A 15,365-nucleotide genomic window follows, 5' to 3' on the forward strand; every position below is an offset into this window, starting at 1 on the left:
GATCTTGCTGTGTGCAGAAGACATGCATCATTGACCCAGAAAATAACTGTCACCGCTGCTTAAACCTACTTCATTAGTGATGTGGTATGTTTAGTTTTGGGCTGTCAGGAAATTCTTGACGAAAAATGCTGTTTTTAATGTGGGGCCAATAGTCGTGTTTGCCGTAGGATGCTTGATAACGTTGATTTCCATGTGACTTCGTTGAAGATTGAACATTGTTGGGTTTGCTTCAAAAACACAGGCTTTGAACTGCGAGTATCCGCAATGTCTGGGTGACTGGATCAGACAGTGTGATTGTACAGTGAGTGGAGACCGGAGTTGGAATCGGTGAGTCTAGCTGTACACAGTGGCGCGGTCGGGTTCAAGAACAGGCACTTTGCTGATTGCTAAACGTTTTTATTTTAACTTCTTTACGATGCCAGGCATGGGTCAGATTTCAAATATAATTGCCAAAGTTGTGAAATCCACGATGGAGCTGAGTCTTATTTATGTGTGCAGTGTTCCCAAGCCTTCGGGTTTTAGGCGTTTAATCTTTGTGTGTGTTTCCCGCTATAGCCCCGTTTAATTAATTCTTGTCATTTCATATATGTCTTCACATCCATTACACGTAAGTTTAAAATGTATTATACCTCTTCCAGTTTAAATTGTTTATTAATTGATTTTTAAAACACAGATCTTGGTAAATACGTATCTTTTGAGACACGAACGATGATGAATCAATGTTGTTTTAAGAAGATTATTGTTCATAACTTTTATTGACCTGAGTGAAGCTCTGAGAAATGTTAATCGACATTGCCTTGGGAGAAATTAATGAGATACCAGTAAATACTTAACGTGTGTAATAAATGCTCGGCCTAAGCTCCATTAGGCACTAGACCCCGTGCCTCGGTTTTACTTTAAAGTAAGTTGCTGTTGATTCTTAATCATTCCGCATCAGGGGGTCAATCCGAATCATTAGTACATTATAGTTTAGGATAAGAGGAAACCAACTGGAGTTTGAGTTAACTATAAAGGAGCGAACATGCAGAGAGTGTTCCGACTTGTGAGCGAACACATTTGGGGCATGAATACAACATAACTATTAACAGATTATAAAATTAATTAGACAAACTATTAATTTAACAGAGAATGGTATAAATAGGGAATTGACTCCAGATGGAATAGTTAAAGCAGATGGCAATGATTATGCAAATTGAAACATAATAGATTCACAAGAGAATAAGGAATAAATAGATATATGCGGAAGGCAGGAAGGAATAAACGGAATACGCTGGAGTTCCTATAAAGAAATGATGTTGTGTTTGAGATTGAAGAAGAAAGATGTAATTGTTGGAGGATATTAATGACTGTGCAAAGGGTGGAACAGCAGCAAGAGGCGTTCAACCTGGAGAACTCTGAAGTAATGCATTAGATTAGATTCCCTACAGTGTGGAAACAGGCCCTTCAGGCCAACAAGTCCACACCGACCCTCCTAAGAGTAACCCACCCAGACCCATTTCCCTACACCTAACACTAAGGACAATTTAGCGTGGCCAATTCACCTAGCCTGCACCTAGTTTGCACGATCACCCCGTGTCTGCGTGGGTTTCCTCCGGGTGCTCCGCTTTCCTCCCACAGTCGCCCGAGGCTGGAATCGAACCCGGCTCTCTAGCGCTGTGAGGCAGTAGTGCTAACCACTGTGCCCTCATTAGGAGTAGACAATAAATGATAGGATCCTGAAACTGTACAGGAACAGAGGGAAACACCTATAATTGTAATGCACGAATCTGTGAAGGTGACTAAACACATAGAAAAAAGTCAAGAAGGCATTTTGGAAATTTACGTTAATGAGTTAAAACACATAATAAAGGAGCAGGGAGGTTATGCTGTAGCTAAATAGCACGAGTTTGGTTACTGCTGGAATACTGAGTACAGTTCTGGTCATGTAACTATGGGTTAGATGTGTCTGCAGGAGAGAGGTTACAAGCAAGATTTATAAGGATGCTGCTTGGACTGTGGAATTTCACGTTTGAGGATTTACAAGATAGGCAGGAGTTATTTTCTTTGGAACAAAGGAAGTGGTGGAGGTGGAACATGTAATTGAAGTCCAAAAAATGAAAGTCTGGTTAAAATGTATAAGAAAACAAATTTGCCCTTGGGTGAGAGGGCATAGATGTATTAGAAGAGGTAGGCTTAGGCTGATGTCAGGTGGTCTGTACAATTTCATTCTTTTGTTGAGACTTCCCAGTGGTTAGTTATAACCAAGAGACTTTTTAGGCCATGTACTCACTCAATACTTGTAGATCCATAAGCTCTGATGAATCAATTTTTTGTTGTTTGTAATTTGTTTTTTATATTAGCATTCTGTCAAAAGGAACACAGGAGTTGTATGATTTTGCTATATTTAACTGTTCCAAGACATTTGTCACAGGGCAGCACGGTGGCACAGTGGTTAGCACTGCTGCCTCACAGCGCCAGGGACCTGGGTTCAATTCCCGCCTCAGGCGACTGACTGTGTGGAGTTTGCACGTTCTCCCCGTGTCTGCGTGGGTTTTCTCCGGGAGCTCCGGTTTCCTCCCACAGTCCAAAGATGTGCGGGTCAGGTGAATTGGCCATGCTAAATTGCCCGTAGTGTTAGGTAAGGGGTAAATGTAGGGGTATGGGTGGGTTGCGCTTCGGCGGGTCGGTGTGGACTTGTTGGGCCGAAGGGCCTGTTTCCACACTGTAAATCTAATCTAATCTAATCACATTAACTCTGCCTAGAAACATGGGTGGAAATTGTTGCAAAGATTTCAGTAGGTCAATCAAAACATGTCAGAGGTGATTGAAGTGAAGTTCAAAATGACACACAGTGAGACTGGCAGATGTCACGTTAGCATGGATGCTGTTATCTGTGCGGCTAAATGCAAATGAAATTCATGGGTTTTGTGTAATTGAAGGTCAGATGAAGTCTTAGCCCACTGGCATAACACTGCATACTGTGAACTCAGGGAAATTCTAATAATTATGAAGATTATAAAAAAAGTCTGTATACAATCAATTTTTCAAGACAATTAAGAGTGGGGTTCAATAAACCCATAAACAGTATTTGTTTGATACACTTGTGTGAGATTGTACCAGTGGGAGAAAACCCAGGAGCAGAACTGCCTCGATGAAGTTAGCTATTGGTAAAAGACCTGAAATTATTCTGTCACTGAGTGCTTGAGTGCAGTTTCTGCACTTCATAAATACATAGGCCTAGGAAAGAAAGTCAGTCAACCAAAACAGTCAGAATATCCATAGCAGACTAGCTCGAGAGAGGGAGTTTAAATACTAGATTAACAAAGTGAAGAATTACGTATCTTGTGAAGTTTAATGAGATTTAATGAGCTTCTCAGTCATTAATATCTCAGAGTTGGTGGGATTTTGTTGGATCTGTCATGTCTGCTTTAGGTATTTAATGTACACTTTAAGATATTCAGTTACAGTCTCCGACCCATATTTATCTCATGTTAAGTCAGAATGTTAGAATATAAATTGTACATGTATTGCAGATTATGTGGATGGAAGAGTTTATTTTTCCTTGTTCAAAACCTAAAAAATGTGGCTTCTCTTAGTAGAAATTCTGCATCCTATACTTTACAGACTTCTTAAGAAAGTTATTCACATCTAACCCAATTGTGACAATGAGTGCAACAATTTTTTTGGGGTCTCCTCAAGTTCCAGTTTTACTTTGAAATCAATGATCATCTTTGCTTTGGTAGTCTCATAGACAGTGTTCTACACCACATCAGAACTTTTTCCCACATATCTGTCTGCATCTCTAGATCAATGTCTTATCGTTTTTGTACCATCAACAAACATCAGTGGCTTTGTCTTTGTTGAACCTCTCCAAACCAATTCTTTTCATGAATAGTTCCATCATATCTCCACTCAACCTCCTTTGCTCAGACCAACTCCTGCAACCTAATGTTATAGCTAAATGTTCTTAAACTTGGAGTCATTTTTATAAAGCTTCTCTGAGCCACATTCTTCCCAAAGTGTAATAACCATAAATAGAAACAATCTGATAATTGTAGACCAACCAGAAATTCCCTGTTTTTCATCACAGTTCTTCCATTTACATTGCACACAATCCCCAATGCCATCCTAGCTGCTTGGCCAATGCATGTTCTGCCATCTTGAAAAGAGCGATACACATGAATCTACACCCCCACTCCTTGCCCCCAGGCCTGCTGTTCCTAAACACTTTTTTACAATTGTGCATGTGCGCTGAATGCAAAGTATTCAACGCACACTCTTGCACTCATTATTGGTTAAACCCTTCAGGTAAAATAAAAGGAAAATCCTTTGGTATCATTTTAAGATCAAAGAGAATTCTCCAACTGACCTGGGAGAAACACAAAAATATATTAATGGCAATTAGTTGAATTTTCCTCTGGGAGAAACGACTGTCATTCTGTGTCATTTATTCCTCTCTATTGAAGTAATTTCAAACAAAAACTCGACAGCCCATATCCATTACTGCAGAAGTTGTACCCCAATAGCTTTGAAAGTCACATCCAAAATCTGGATTGGTATGGGATCTTGCTGTGTGCAGAAGACATGCATCAGTGACCCAGAAAACAACCGCTGCTTAAAAGCACTTCATTAGTTATGTGGTATGTTTAGTTTTGGGCTGTCAGAAAATTTTTGATAAAAAATGCTGTGTAAATTCATTTTATTTTTGTATGTCAATGGTTGTGTTTGCATTAGGACTCTTGATAGCATTGATTTCCATGTGACTTTCTTTAAGATTGAAGAAGACTTTGTTGGGTATGCTGCAAAAATACAGTTTTAGAACACACAATGGTGTATTTGAACTGCGAGTATCTGCAGTATCAGGGTGACTCAACCAATCAATAGGATTGAGCAGTGAGTAGAGTTCGAATCTGAGCCTTGCTGAATGTATTAAACACAGTGGCATGGTTTGGTCCAAGGACCGCCACACTGGCAATTTCCAAATGGTTTTATTAATTAGTTTCAAAAGCACAAATCTTGGTACATATCTTTTGAGACATGAATGATGATGAATTTATTTGTTTTATGGTGATTATAAGTTCTGAGAAATGTTGATTGGCATCGCCTTGGTACAAATTAGTGAGATTCCAGTAAATACATAATGTGTAATAAATACTTGGTACACTGGCCTAAGCACAATGGCAATTTCCAGATGCTTTTATTTTAACTGGTAGTTCAACATTGCTTGAGAACAGTGCTCTCTGGAGCCAGAACCTATAATAGGTCAAAGCAACAAAGCTATGAGTGCAAATAGAGGATAATTGTTTAGGTTTTGTGACGGAGTTGTTACAACATAACCGTATGTGTTCTGTGGCCATACCTCCAGCTTCCATTTTGCTTTCTCTCTGATACTCAGGGAAAATAGATTTAGGAAACATTGTTGCTTGGACAAAAGGAGAATTGGATCGTTACAGAGAAACCTATTCTCCACATGACTGGATAAACTGAAAGCATATCAAAATTAATTTCCGATTACCTAGAAAGTGAGCAGCAAATTCAAAGAGAAGCAGAGCAACTGGGCTAGAATAATGGATAAACAGAAAAAGAGAAAGCCACAGAAATGCAAAGAAGGTTAACGAAGAAAATAAAGTTATCACAGATAGGCAATAATGTTTCATTCTAAAGTCTCTGTTGCTAAAACTTGTGAAATTAGATATTTCAGCCAAAAGGAGACAAACAGGAAAGAATATATTCATAAATTAAAATATGTCAGTGGAGACATCTAAGTTCTATAGAGTAGAAAATTCATTACTTTTACCATTGCTATATTTTAGTCTCCAACTGTTTAATTCATCAAACTTCTCAGTGGTTACATTGCAACAATGTTAAACAATTTTCATTTCAGAAGACTGGGAAATCCACATGGGGCATGTGCAACATTATGGTTCATTTAATTTTCAATGATATTTTTGTGACCTTAAGTCACAGTATCGTATAGTTAGACATCAACACGGTCCCAGACCCGAAATTGCTATGATCCAGTCAGTGACCAGCAGCACTTTTTAAAAGTAGATAAAATTTGAAATCTCATTTACTCACAAATGGATTTTAATTAAATTTCAACAACGTTTCTTGTGACCTATATCTGGGATAAGTGTAATAGCAGCTCAATCCAAAAATATAGCCATGTCACATCTGGAAGCCATTTCTATGCTTTTGTATCCATTTTAAAGATGATTAGCCTTCTTTACTTCATATAATACATATTACACAATTTTGGTACACATTATTAACTCATCACCTTGCTGTCTTTAATATTTCCAGTTGGTGACCCTTTCAACTTTCAGTTTTTTATTTCAAACTTCAGGAATTCATTGTACTTTGCTTTGAAGTACTGAAGAAGCCCCTGTTTGTAGTCTGTAAATCTTTGTGACAGTGTTGGAAGCGGTGTCCAATGAAATCCTTGGAGAAATTTATCCAGTCCTGCCTGGCCGGCACAATGTCAGGCGGTCATGGGGAAAGCTATATTTGGAATGCAAAAATCCTAAAAGACATATTTTCTTGAGCTTATCCCTAATAATAATACTAGTATAAGAGATGATGATGAATGGGACAATTCATTTCTTAATATTTGATATTTACACAACCTTGCTTCTAAAGGTTAGGTGCTGTGTCATCCTTATCTGAGCCTGAAGTAAGGTGAATTACGTAATTAGACAGTGTCTGATTATTTTCAGTGAAATCCATAAATTCAGAACTCAAAATTATGCAACATTAAAAGGTGAATCTTTAATGCAGTGCAAATGCTTGGATCTGAAGTGTTCCTAGGAATATACACGTATAAATCTTGAAAATCCTAGAAATTCTGCAGGAAGCAAAAGCCTGTGCTGCAGCTGGAAGTGCAATTTGATCCCAAACCCATCATGTTGAGTCCATTACTGATAATGTTCAAGGGACCTGTGTTTGCATTACACTCTGACGTGATAGAGTTTGAACTCATAGTGCATTGATGACCACGAAGACATCATTAATTTTTAATTAAAAGTCTAATTACTGTAAACAAGGAAATTTGCCACCTTTACCTCTAGGTGCCATGGCAATGTGACAGGCACTTGACTACCTTTTGAAATGGTTTAGTAGGCCAGTTAGTCTGTCAAACCACTCAAAAGTTTCAAAAGAATGAATCAACATCATGCCATTGACCCATGCACTGGAAGTAACCACAGGACACTCAGCCCTGCTGACCCTGCAACACTCTCTCCTAACTTTTAGATTCTAGTTCCTAAATGGGGAGAGTTGTTTCTCAGACTAGTCAAAGAACAGCCTGACACAATCATACTCACAGAATCATATGTCACAGACAGTGTCCTGGATAACACCATTGTTCCAAAGGTAGGACAGACCAGAAGTGGCATCACAGTGCTACATGGTCAGGAGTTGAACTGAGAGTTTACAATATCAATTCCATTCTCCATAATGTTTCATGATATCATGCCAAACGAAAAAGGAACTTCCTATTACCATGTATTACCAACCCCTTCCCCACCCATGAGGGCAGCGAGGGTGCATAATGTAGTTTGGATGATGGTTTGCAATCCTCATCACCAAGAATAAACCGACAACATCACTAGATCAAACTGATTGAGTACAAAAGGACATTACTGACAGACTGGTGTATGGCAGATGGTGAGGGAACTAACAAGACTGAAAAACACAGTTGAACTCATCCTTGCCGGATTTCCCCATGGGCGGGGTGGGGGGGGGTGCAATCCTTGTACAAGAGGTCATAGATATGGAGTGAGAGGAGGTAGGTTCAAGACTGAGATGAGGCAAAACTATTTCTCTCAAAGGGTTGTAAATCTGTGGAACTCACGGCCCAAGAGTGCAGTGGAGGATGAATCGATCAACAGATTCAAGAAAGAAATAGATACATTTCTGACAAAAAGCCAGATAAAGGGCTATGGGGACCAGGCAGGAGAATGGAGATGAGATGAGGATCAGATCCGTCATATCATGTTAAATGGTGGAGTGGGCTTGAAAAGCTGAATTGCCTACTCCCACTGCTAATTCCGATATTCCTACCTTAAAATGCATTTTGTAGTTAAGGATAGACACTTCCGTCCTTCTGCATTTCCACCACAGTTTACAGAATAACATGAAAGAGATAAGACTTCGACTTTTCTGTGCCCTGTGGTCTATTTTGTAATGTGATTTCTAGATGTGTCAAAACCTGTTAATTTTCTTTTGTTATTTTTGGAATTATCTTTTCCATTTTCTTGCTTGTAGTTAATGGGTGTAATGCAATTTTAAAAATTATTCATCTATCCAATATATAAACTGTCAAACACCCTCCACCATTAGTGTTTATTTATGCTCTGTAATTTGGATGGACTAGGGATGTGTTTGATGGGCTGTACATTCAACAGATGTTGGAAAATCTAATTGCCACTCAAAAAATAAGGCGCAGACCCCTATAGTCAAGTGCCTGTCTGCAATCAGAGAGAGTTGTGTTTTAAGATTTACCCTGGATGAGCACTAAATGAGTACAAAAAGGGCTTTGGCTTATATAGATCTTATAGATAGATAGATAGATAGATTCCTGAATTAAAAATGAGTGTTAAGTGGAATCAGGAGCAGGCAGGAAAGTGGAATTGATGCCTCAATCAAATCAGCCACCACCTTATCAAATGGTGGAGTGGGTATGAGGGCCAAATGACTGCCTCATGCTCTTAATTTACAATTCAAGTGTTCAGCGATCACTTCCATTCAAAAGTATGAAAGGATCTTCTGCAACAATAGAACCCTATTTACTTTGAAAAATATGCAATTTTTCTAGAGTGACAAGTTTTTGACCAGCAGAGCTGTCACAGATGAACATGTCAAAAGTGTTCAACTTTCGATAATTATTCAGTCATGCTTCCAGAGGCAAGCTTCCTCCACTCAGGAGTTTCTTTGTTCTCCCCAAGACATATGCCCTAAGCAGCTGACACTGCATGACCTACAAGATATAAAATTTGTACAAAGCTACTGGAAGTAAGTTTTAATGTTTGTAGCTACATGCATGAAGATAGGATATCTGCTTTTTCAGTTTAATCTATGTTTCTTCATATGATGAGTCAAAGAATGACTGACAAGTGTATTATAATTCAGTGCAAACAGGAAGCCAGTGAAGTTGTAATGGTGGAATGGGAGCTCAGGAATTTCCTACTCAGTCTTTAATGGCATCCTTCACTGACTTGCTATCTGATGAATGTTGCTTATACATAAGACCAATTAATGGGTTATATCTTTGTTAAAGTAAAAAATTGACACAAAATCAGATTATATTCCAACAGGTTTATTTGGAAGCACCAGCTCTCCTTCATGGCAGCACTCCAAAAGCTAGTGCTTCTAAATAAACCTGTTGGGCTACAACCTAGTGTTGTGTGATCTTTAACTTTGTTCACCCCAGTCCATTACCATCTTCTCCACGTCTTTGTTCAAGTATGTAGTAACACTGACATATTGAATGTTAATATCACATAAGTATTAGGCCAGGGACACAAAAAAATCTAGTATAATATTCACCTTCATCACTCAAGAATTAGTTTATAAAAGGAAGAAAGTTTTACTATTAGTGTAGAAATTCCTGGTTAGGTTACAACTAGACTGTCATGTACAACCTGAGGTGTTGCACTATAGCAACAGTATATAGCAAAGAATGCAAAGCAGATCCATTAGATTACTAGGGCTCCAAAGGTTAGATAATGATGAGACATTACATAAAATTGGCTAATATTGTCTGGACTATATAACGTTAAGTAGTAATTTGACTGAGAGTTATTTTTGGGATTTTTAAGGGGATTAATAGGATAGATATAAGCTTTTCCACTGGCTGAGGTATTAAAACAAATTTGAGCCAGGACATTCAGGAGATAAATTATGAAAAACGTTTTCATGCTGTGGGGTGGCACAGTGGCTCAGTGGTTAGCACTGCTGCCTCACAGCACCATGGTCCCAGGTTCGATTCCAGCCTTGGGTGACTATCTGTGTGGAGTTTGCATCCCGTGTCCATGTGGGTTTTGTCTGGGTACAGCAGTTTCCTCCCACAGTCCAAAGATGTGCAGGGTAGATGAATTGGTCATGGCAAATTGCCCATAATGTTAGGTACATTAGTCAGAGGGAAATAGGTCTGGGTGGGTTACTCTTCGGAGGGTCAGTGTAGACTGGTTGGGCTGAAGGGCCTGTTTCCACACTGTAGGTAATCTAATCAATGACTGGTAGAAATTTGGAACTTTCTTCTACAGAAAACAGTAGTTGTTGGCTCAATTAGTAAGTTTATATTCGAAATTGAAATTGTTCTATTAGACAAGGGGATAACACTATATGAAATCAAAGTAAGTGGATGGATTTAAGATGCATGACAACCATAATCTTCTTGAATGATGGAATAGCTTGAGGATTTGGATTATCTTTTCCTGTTCCTTTGTTCCTATTACACAGCAGAATATCAACCCTTAGAGGGAAGAGATTGCCAACTTTTATCATGCACCAGCTTTTGATCCACAGTGGAAATCCACAAGACATTCACAATTAAAGCTAAATTTCTTAATTTAAAACTCGTAAAGCTAATAGATTAGAACTTTCAATTAAGAGTGCAAACATCATAAGTTTTACCATTGACCAATTGCTAAGATTTCATTTCAGGTTACACAGAAAGGATTTCAACACAGCATTAACTTGCCACTAACATCTTTAAACATCCTAAAGTGCTTCAAAAGAGCCACCAAGCTATAAAAGGAGATATTAGGAGTGATAACTGAAAGTTTGGTAAAAGAGGTAGGTTTTAAGGGGTAGTTTTAAAGAAAAAGATAAACATAGAGAGGTGTAGAAATGAGTATAATGATTCCAGAACATAAAATCCATACACTGAAGATAGCAGTTCAAAGTGGGAATTAAACTAGTGTTATCCTTTCCAAGTTCAGTTTCAGAGTTATTGAATTAGATAGCGTTTAAGGAAGTTAAATAGCCTATTTAAAGGAGGTATCCGCCTGAGCATGGCAGTTGCATTTATGCATCTGAATTCCTTTGTTTAAATGAGGTGCTGGACACTTTGATGAAGGTGTCTCTGACTAGTTCCACATTAGAAAAGGAATTCTTACACCACATGTTCAGAAAGGCATGGACTGTGTGTGGCAAGCTTCAGTGGAGTGAGACAAAGACAGAGTGAGTCTAACAGTTGGAAATTTGGTTCAAAGGAGTGCAATGAGGGGCACAGGACAGGTGATGTGCAGCTGTTGCAACATGTGGAAGCAACTGGATGGCTACTTGATCCAGAACAAGCACATGCACAGTAAGTGTTTGCAGTTTGAAGAACTTTCAATCTGATTTGAGGAGTTAGAATCAGAGTTGCAGACATTGCAACACATCAGGGAAGGGAACATTACCTGGATACTTTAGTCCAGAGGTCAGGCACACCCTTCAGCCGAGGTGATTCAAAATGGTGTCTGATCAGGGATAGCAGGGTGTTACTGCAGGTGAGGCAGGTACACGGACATAGTGGGTTACAAATTAAGAAAAACATTATTTACACATCAGATATAGATGTCATTGGCTGGGCCAGCATTTATTGCCCATCCCTGGTTGCCTTTGAGTGGTGAGCTGCCTTCTTGAACCACTGCAGTGTGTGTGTTGTAAGTTGACTCACAATACCATCATCCAGGATTTTGACCCAATGAAAGTAAAGTCTGGATGGCAAGTGACTTGGAGAGGAAATTGCAGATGTTCCCTTGTATCTGTTACCCTTACCATTCTAGGTGGTAGTGGTTGTGGGTTTGGAAGGTGCCTTCCAAGAATCTTTGGTGAATTTCTGCAGTGTATCTTGTTGATGGTACACACTGTTGCTTCTGAGCGTCAATGGTGGATGCTTGTAGATGTAGTGCCAATCAAGTGAGCTGCTGTCAAGTTTTTGAATGTTGTTGGAGTTGCACCCATCCAAACAAGTCGGGAGTATTCAATCACACTTCAGATTTGTGCCTTTTAGATAGTGGGTAGGCTTTGTGGAGTCAGGAGGTGAATACTCAAAGCACTATTCCCAATTTCTGACCTGCTCTTGTAGCCGCTGTGTATATATTGGTTACAGTTATATAGGTTCAATTTCTGGCCAGTAATAGCCTAGGGATGTTGATTGTAGGGGATTCAGTGATAGTAATGCCATTGAATGTCAAGGATAGTGGTTAGAGGATTGAGGATTGTTGGTCCCTGCAATTGTCCAAAAGTTACAAAGTTCATGATGAGAGCGGGGACTACAGGAATGATACATCTGACCACGACAACTTGGTACAGGAAGCCATTCGCATTGGAGGAGGAAATATGAATGTGGTAAGGGTAGGGGACAATATAATTTGGAGGATAGATACTGCTTTCTGCAGCCATGAGCAGGAGTCTAACTGTTGTGTTGTTTGATCATTGCCAAGGGTAAGGATATCACCTCAGTGCTGGAGAAGAGCTTGAAGTGGGAGGGGAGGACTCCATTGAGGGAGCCATACAGCACAGAAGCAGATCCTTCAGTCCAATTCGTCCACGATGATCAGGTTTCCCAAGCTGAATTAGACCCATTGGTCTACATTTGGCCCATATCCCTCTGAACCGTCCCTATTCATGTCTAAGTGTTTTAATATCGTCTACCACTTCCTCTGGCAGCTCATTCCTCCTTACTATCCTCTTTCAAACATTGCCTCGCTGGTGCCTTTAAATCTTTCTATCTCCCCTTCAATCTGGCCCCTCTAGTTTTGAATTCCTCTATCCTAAGGAAAAGATGTTGGCTATTCATCCTATCTATGCCGCTCATGATTTTATAAACTTCTATAAGGTCACCCGTTAACCTCCAATGCTCCAGAGAGGAAGTCCCAATGTATCCAGCCTCTCTATCTTGTTATCCATGTTTGTACCAACAACATTGATATGACTAGACAGGAGGTTCTGCTGAAAATGTTGAATAGATATGAACTAAATTAGACAGCAGAATCTCCAGGTAATAATCTCTGGCTTATTGTTGGGAGCCAGGGGCAATCTGGTAAAAAGTTAGGTCAAAGGGTTAGAAGCGTGGCTCAAAACTTGATATGAGCGGAATGGGTTTCAATTCATGGGGCATTGGATCCAATACTGGGTTAAAGGGGAGCTGTTCTATTGGGGTGGGTGTCATTTGAACCAGTGATGGGATTAGTATCTTGACCAATTTAATAACTAGGGTTTTAAACTAATTTAAGAGATTGATGGTTTGGGTGAGGGAAAAGATAGATTATTTCTAACCAACCTATTCAGAGATGTTACTACACACCTCTAGAGAAGATGTAACTGAACCCAGGCCACCTGGCTTCGAGATTCAGATACTGCCACTTTATAGGCTTATAAAGGAAGAGGGTGTGGCAGTATTACAGGGCAGCTATTCAGAAAACAATACCCAAAGTTGGACAGAAAAGGATAGTATATACAAATGTAGAAAAAACTGCAGTAAATATGATCAAAGGGGAAAAGATAGTAAAAAAGGCAAAATTAATGGCTCTTTACTTGAATGCATGCAGTATTCAAAACTAAATAATGAATTGATGGTGCAAACACATGGTAAGTGAGTATGATCTTGGAGTGATTATGGACACATGGTTACAAGGAGATCAAAATGGGATCTAAATATTCAAAGGTGTGTAATTTCCCAGGGATAACCAGGAAGGAAAGAGTGATGGGGTAGCATGGATGGCAATATCCTTGTAAATCTTTTCTGAACCCTGTCATACTAGACTGAAAATGTTACCTCAGCATCTCCCTCCATAGATAGTTCCTACAAAGCTAGCTGACATTGACACTGATAACTAAGTGATAGTAAATACTGGTCATGATCTTTGGAGGGAGATTGTTGGAAAGACTGTGGAAGAAGTGGAAAGAAACAAAAAGCTCCTTGAGAAAAGGGGAAAATAGAGGCAAGCAAATTTGTATTGTAATTTCCCAGGGATTTATATTGGGATCCTTGCTTTTCCTGGCTTATATTAGTTGAGCTGAAAATGTGTTGCTGGAAAAGCGCAGCAGGTCAGGCAGCATCCAAACAGCAGGAGAATCGACGTTTCAGGCATGAGCCCTTCTTCAGGAATCCTGAAGAAGGGCTCATGCCCGAAATGTCAATTCTCCTGCTCCTTGGATGCTGCCTGACCTGCTGCGCTTTTCCAGCAACACATTTTCAGCTCTGATCTCCAGCATCTGCAGTCCTCACTTTCTCCTTTATATTAGTTGATTGCAGGGCACAATTTCAAAGCTTGGAAATTATACAAAACTTGAAAAATTGTAAGCTGAGAGGTTACTATGAATTTGAAGTGGACATTGAAAAATTGATCAAATAGGTAGAAGTATTTCAATGCACAGTGTGAGGCGATATATTTCGGCAGAAAGCAAACCGAGATGCAACATAAAATATCGGGTGTATAGGAACTGAGAGATAGAGTGCGTGCATGCATAAGTCATTAAAGATGGAAAGACAGGTGGAGAGGGTGAGTAATAAATTATACACTACCTTGTCTTTCATTGATAAGGACTTAGAATATGAGGTAGCAATATTATTTTGAACCTATATAAAACATGCATTAGCTCTTAACCATGAGCAGCACATTTTAGAAGGATGTGGATGTATTGCAAAATATTCAGAAGAGGTTTGCAAGAATGGTTCCAGGAATGAGAAACTTCAGTTCATTAGGATAGACTGAAGAAGTTAAGGCTGGTTTTCTTCAAGAGGAGATGGTGCAGAGGAAATTTGATTGAAGCTTTCAACATCGAGATTACAACACAAAGTAGGCAGGGAGAAACTATTCCCACTCTTATAAGGATCCAGAACAACAAAGCAGAGATTTAAAGTGATTTGCAAAGGAAATATAATGTGTGGGGAAAAAAAAAGTTTTTGCACATTGTTATCCCTTGAATTGATATTTTAGTATAGGTGGTCAGTTACAACTAAGTGTTTTAAAGTACAGAATTTTGAGGCTCCGTTTAGATTTCTTCTCATTAAAAATAGTTACTGGTATATACTTGTGATTGCAAGAATCACACAGAGGTTGTTACTGATGGACACAACAGTTTTAAAAAGCAAAATTTAATAGTCATTTTAAAACTCATTTATGTGCTAATTTTAATAATGAAGTATTTTATGACAAATTGGGGGAGATCATACTAATAAATGATGCATCATTCCAGGAGTTTAGAGAACTAAGTGTTGGAGCTGTTCCCATCTCACACTACTCTAGATTTCATGGAATGCTTCCTGGGATATTAAAAGAATTAGCTACAGCGATAATGAATGCATTGGTGGTAATCTTATAGAAATGCTTAGATTTTGGAAAAGTCTCAGAGGATTGGAAAACTGCTGATGTAATAACTTTATTTAAAAA

The 15,365-nt window shown here is 39.0% G+C and overlaps 1 protein-coding gene across 3 annotated transcripts in view; it reads left to right on the plus strand.

Annotated features, from left to right (window-relative positions):
- The first annotated feature begins 287 nt into the window (after nt 1-287).
- Nucleotides 288-15,365, plus strand: part of opn5 (opsin 5) — a 69,019-nt gene continuing 53,941 nt past the window's right edge. For all 3 annotated transcript variants that reach the window (XM_060821234.1, XM_060821235.1, XM_060821233.1), the window contains exon 1: nt 288-327. The gene's annotated coding sequence lies outside the window, so the exon portion shown is untranslated. The remainder of the gene's footprint in view (nt 328-15,365) is intronic.

The sequence above is a fragment of the Hemiscyllium ocellatum genome, chromosome 3 (assembly GCF_020745735.1).
Source record: "Hemiscyllium ocellatum isolate sHemOce1 chromosome 3, sHemOce1.pat.X.cur, whole genome shotgun sequence".
NCBI lineage: Eukaryota > Metazoa > Chordata > Chondrichthyes > Orectolobiformes > Hemiscylliidae > Hemiscyllium > Hemiscyllium ocellatum.